Raw genomic sequence first — 5707 nt, 5'->3', positions numbered from 1 at the left:
GTCAACCAAGCTAGATGTCAAAAATACTCAATATAGAAACTAGAGCAGGCACCTGGCAGATTCAGCTCCCCACTTCCTCTGAACAACATCCATGTTGCATGCGAAAAGTGCAGCTCAGGGATCAATCTACAGACACCAGCTGCAAGCACCCAGCCTTTGGTAATCCCTTTCAACCAACATGGTATCTCTCTGATACACTGACAAGGCGTTTTGGAAGAACCGACTTGCATTGCAGAGATGCACCTCAACTAGCATTAAAAAGCTGCAGCAGGGACACATTGTGGACAAGGACAGGCACTCAGCCCATGGATTAGATCAGGCTGCCCTTTGAGGCTGCTGGCTTGCTCTCTTAATGCTCGCTTGCTTAATGTAATGTTTGCAGCACCCATACCTTGCCTTGCTGTGCCAAGTAGCACAGTCAAGCAGGCAGCATGCATTGCTGCTAAGCAGTCCTCAGTTAAGGAGGCTTACTGAAAAGTAGAGTGCTATACCAAGAGCACAAATGCAACATGTGCCAGCAGCTTGTGTAGTAATAAGCCAGATCGAATTATGATCATAACATGATCAAATTCAATGGAACATTGGAAAAAAAAGCATAAATCAAAACAAGTGTTTTATATTTAGGTGAGGCCAAGTTTGATGAAATGAAACAGGGACAGTTCACAGTAAACTGGGAAAATCTGTTAATGGGTAAAACAATTGAAGAATGGTAGAGGATGTTAAAGAAACATCACAAAACATTTATACCACTGAGAAGGAAAAGCTCCATGTCACAGAGAAAAAAAATCCATGAACAACTGAAGAGATAAGGGATAGCATCAAACTAAAAGAAAAGGCTGACACAAATGCAAAACAAAATACAAATCCTGTTAAATAGGAAGATACAAACATCAACAAGGGTTCACAAAGTGGTTTATAAGAGCCACTAAAGGGGATTATGAAAGGGAGCTTGCAATGAACATCAAAATCAATGAGAAGAAATTTTATACTTACATAAAGGGCAAGTGTTGGCCCGCTAAAGACTGAAGTGGGAACGTTGCCAATGACTATGGAGAAATGGAAGACATGTTGAATAATTACTTTGCCTCAGTATTTACAATAAAAAAAGGAGGATAGCTTGCCAGAAGTCATGAGGAAATTAATAGTAAATCAGGGACAGCGACAATAAAATTACTGCAAGTAAAATGGTGTAATGAGGAAATTAATGGAATTAAAGAGTGACAATTCTCCAGGACCCAACCATGTCCATCTGAAGATGTTAAAGAGTAGAGGGCACATTGTAAATAACCTAAGTATAGTCTTTCAGAGTTCCCCGGATACAGGAGTTGTCCCTCTGTATTAGAAAATTGCACATGTCACTGTGGTTTTTAGGCTGTGTGTAACAGGAAAACCAGGAATTTACAGACCAGTTAGCCTAACATCTGTGATGAGAAATTGTTGGAATCTATAATCAAGGATGAGGTAACTGAACACCTTGAGAATTTTCACTCTATCATGGAGAGCCAGCATGGATTCATAACAGATAGATCATGCCTAACAAATCGTATGGAATTTTGTGAAGAGGTGACTGAGATAGTGGCTGGATATTGTCTACAGATGTTGTTTATATGGACTTTCAGAATGCATTTGATAAAGTGTCACATAAGAGACTGTTAACTCAGGTAGGAGCCTACAGAATTCCAGACAAAATACTGACATGACTGTGATAGTGATTGAGTGGCGGGCAGCAGAAAGTAGGGATAATGGGTAGGTTCTCAAACAGGCAGGATATGACCTATGGTGTCTGTCTTAGGGCCTCAAATACTCGCATTATTTATTAATGATTTAAAAAGTGGCGCGAAAAGTCATATATCCAAATTTGCTGATGGCAGCATTGCAGACAGTGTAGATGATAGCATAAAATTACGAATGGATATTGATAAATTAAGTGAATAGGTAAAACTGTGGCAGATAGAGTTCAATGTAAGCAAGTATGAGGTTATCCATTTTGGATGAAAAATTGGATTGATCAGGGTCTTTTCTAGATAATGTGAAGTTAAATACAGTGAATGTCCAAAGAGACTTAGAGGTTCAGGTGCACAGATCTTTAAGATGTCACAAACAGGTGCAGAAAATAATCAAGAAAGCTAATGGAATGCTGGTCTTTATATCTCAAGGACTGGAGTACAAAGAGGCAGAAATTATGCTGCAATTACACAAAATCCTGGTTAACCCCATTTGGAGTACTAAGAGCAGATCTGGGCACCATGCCTTAGGAAGGATGTATTGTCCTTGGAAGGGGTGCAACATGGATTTACAAGAATGATGCCTGAACATCAGAGCTTACGTTAAGAGGCGAGATTTTACAAATCAGGCCTGTTTTCTCTAAAATTTAGAGTGTTAAGGAGTGATCGCACCTAAATCTTCAAGATATTAGCAGAAATATACAGAGCAGATAAACAGAAATTATCTTCAGTAGTTAGGGATTCTAGAAATAGGGGGCCTTGCTATGTCATATAGTGGCGCCGGAGTAGGCAGTGTCTGAGCTCCTCAGTCTGGGAATCATCTATTCCATCTGATTTTTCTTTTCTTTTTTTCCTCGTTCTTCTTCTTTCCTTTTTAAAGTTATTTTTAGTGTTTTTTCCTACAAAAAACTTACCTTAGAGCAATGGTGACATCATTGGAGCAGCAGAATGCTGGAATAGAGAGGGCCGGAGTTATGGAGTGGAGCGGGCCAGAGGCATGGAGTGGACTGGGCTGGAGGTTCGAGCAGAGTGGGGACAGCCAGCATGCCTGGAGCAGAACGAAGACAGGTTGTTAGACCGGGGACCAGTGCAAGCAATCAGCGGCTTGTGAGCCTGGTCTGACCATGTGAATCCCCTGGCATCAATCTAATGCAGGTCCTTTACAGAAAGACTGTAATGTTTATCTTTTTAGTCTTTATTTTAACTTATACTATGAATAACTATAAGGTAATTTTAAAAAAAATATTTATCTATTTTTTACTTCAAGATTTGTACAAGGTACCTTGTACCTAAGATGGCGCCATATGGGGTGACATTGCAAACTTCTCACTGCATTCCTGTACTTGAGTACTAGTGACAACAAACCTAATTCTAATTCTACTCGGAGATTTAGAGCTGACTATTCAGAAGAGATATTAAGAAGCGCTTCTACAAACAAAGGGTAGTGGGGGTTTGGAATTCTCTTCCACAAATGATAATGGATGCTGTATCAGTTGTTAGTTTTAAATCTGAGATAGGTAATATATTGCAATAAGTGATATAGACCAAAGACAGGTACGTGGAGTGAGGCCACCGATCAGCCATAATCTCATTGGATGGCAGAGCAGGCTTGAGGGGATGAATGGTTACTTCTGATACTATGTTCCATGTAAACACACTGCATGAGCATCAAGCATCATGTCTCAGCCTCTGAGAGAAGTAATGCTCACCAATATCCATAGAGGTACCTGTCAGTCAGCCATTCACAGGAAGTAAGGGAAGCCTCCCATTGTGGTCCAGTGGATTGGCCACAACCAAGCATCTGCTTGCTGTGTTCTCTGTCATGGGAACCTGTGCCTCTGCAGTTCACAGAGTAGGTCACAGTCAGTCCTGTGACTCCGAGTCGCCAGCCTGGAGGATTGGGAAGGAGTGGGGCTAACGTCACCAGGAAATATATACCCTCCAGTCAGGGCTCTGGGCACTTGTTGTCTTGGGCTGTCATTTGTGGGTGCACCACAGTCAATCTTCTATCTCCGTCTGCAGAAACAAAAGGAAAATGGGGATTGCTGGGGGCAGATGGGGTGCAGTCAGACTCAGCAAATGTTTTCAGAACTGGGGGCTGCAGGCCGTGGGGAAGGAGTGATGACAGTTTTGGGTGGGGAGGTGGGATTGTAACAGCATGTGCATGTGGGGAATATGGTAATGCATGGCTGGGAAGGAGATTGTGTAGGAGGGAAATTTGTCCGTGGTAAGGAGCAGTCTGGTTTTGGGTGGTAGGGAGAGGGGTGTGATGCCGGGTCTGTTAGAGAAGTCAGCTGCAGAGGTGCATTAATGAGTTGGCTGGGGGAAATGCAAAGTCTCTGAGTTTACAGGAGGGGTTAGCATGAAGGTGATTCGGATGTTTGGGGACTCACTGAAACTGTCAGGTGGAGACGGAAAGCCAGGAACCCTAACTGTCACCTGGCATCATGCCTGAAATCGAAAATGTGCAATGGAGAAGAAAATGGCTGTAACCACACTCAGACTGAATGAGATAAGTATTTTGACCTGTGAGGAATGGGGCTGCACCACTATGAAGACTTTTCAGGGCAGACAAGCAGTCCCAGGTACTGTACATGACACGGACCTGCAAATTCCAGCCATCCAGTCTCCAGCCATCTGAATACATCAGAAACACAGAAAATAACAGCGACTTTCCTGCTTTCCCCATACCCTTTGGTCCTTTTAAACCTAAGATCTATATCTAACTCCTACTTGAAAACATCCAATGTTTTGGCCTCAATTGTTTTCCATAGCTGAGAATTCCATCCAGAAAATAAGGAGGCAGAAATTATGCTGTAGTTTTATAAAAGCATGTTTAAATCCCACGAGGAGTACTGAGAGCAGATCTGGTTACTGCACCATAGGAAGGATGTATTGAACTTGGAGGGAGTATAATGTAGGTCGACAAGAATGATACCTTGACTTCAGGAGTTAAGTTATGAAGAGCGATTGTACAAATTAGGGCTGTTTTCTGCCACATTTAGAAGGTTAAAGGGTAATTTCATTGAAGTTTTCAAATTATTAACAGGAAAAGACAGGGTAGATAAAAATAAACTGTTTCCACCAGGAAATTTCATTTTCCACCAGGAAATTTCCCAGGACTAGTTCATATCAACTATCTCAGTGATCTCCAGACTCCTGTTGCGTTAACGTTAGAACTTCTCAAAGAATCAGAGTATGATATTTTGCACATTTGTAGAATTTACTCACCTTAGCAAAATCTGGCAGTGGTGGGGTCACTGTCAGGGAGGTTTCACCATTGATAAACATTTCTCCTGTACATACCAACTTTTTGAAAGGCACAGCACAACAAAAGGTTGCCCTGATTCACAGAAAAAAAATAAACATACTTCAACAAAACAGAAGGTGCCAGAATAGTTAAGAGCATATTGGCCCTCACTGCCACCGAAAGTATCACCTTTTTGTATGAATGGAACATTACTGTGATCAATATTTATCTGTCAATTTTATATGATCTCAGGGACTATATGTGGCTGTAACATGAGATTAAAAATCACACAACACCAGGTTATAGTCCAACAGGTTTAACTGGAAGCACTAGCTTTCCGAATGCCGTTCCTTCATCAGGTGGTTGTGGAGTACACAGTTGTAAGGCACAGAATTTATAGCAAAAGTTTACAGTGTGATGTAACTGAAATTATACATTGAAAAATACTTTGATTGTCTGTTGAGTCTTTCATCTGTTTGAATACTATGATAGTTTCACTTCTTTCATGTGTAAATCACAAAACCTTTTGAAAAGGTTGCATTCTCAGGTTAACTGTAACAATTGGTGTTAGCGAGACAATATGTTGAAGGTGTTAGCCCCCTGTGTTCTCTGTCTATGCCATGAGGTTTAGATTGATTCTAATCTAAAAAGTGAGATAACAGAGTTTTACATGAATTCATGCAGATTTTTAGCAAAGTACAATGTAACTCTGCAGGTACAAATTCACCTAACA

General features: G+C 41.1%; 1 long non-coding RNA gene across 1 annotated transcript; it reads right to left on the bottom strand.

Moving 5' to 3' along the window:
* Positions 1 to 993: 993 nt before the first annotated feature.
* Positions 994 to 5013, bottom strand: LOC140485912 (uncharacterized). Its single transcript, XR_011962475.1, has 3 exons — positions 4956 to 5013; positions 2639 to 2772; positions 994 to 1046 (listed from the first exon to the last, which is right to left on the bottom strand). It is a non-coding gene; the product is annotated as an uncharacterized lncRNA (long non-coding RNA).
* Between the last annotated feature and the right edge of the window lie 694 nt (positions 5014 to 5707).

This window comes from Chiloscyllium punctatum, chromosome 15, assembly GCF_047496795.1.
Source record: "Chiloscyllium punctatum isolate Juve2018m chromosome 15, sChiPun1.3, whole genome shotgun sequence".
Lineage (NCBI taxonomy): Eukaryota > Metazoa > Chordata > Chondrichthyes > Orectolobiformes > Hemiscylliidae > Chiloscyllium > Chiloscyllium punctatum.
This window is presented reverse-complemented; position numbering and strand designations above follow the sequence as displayed.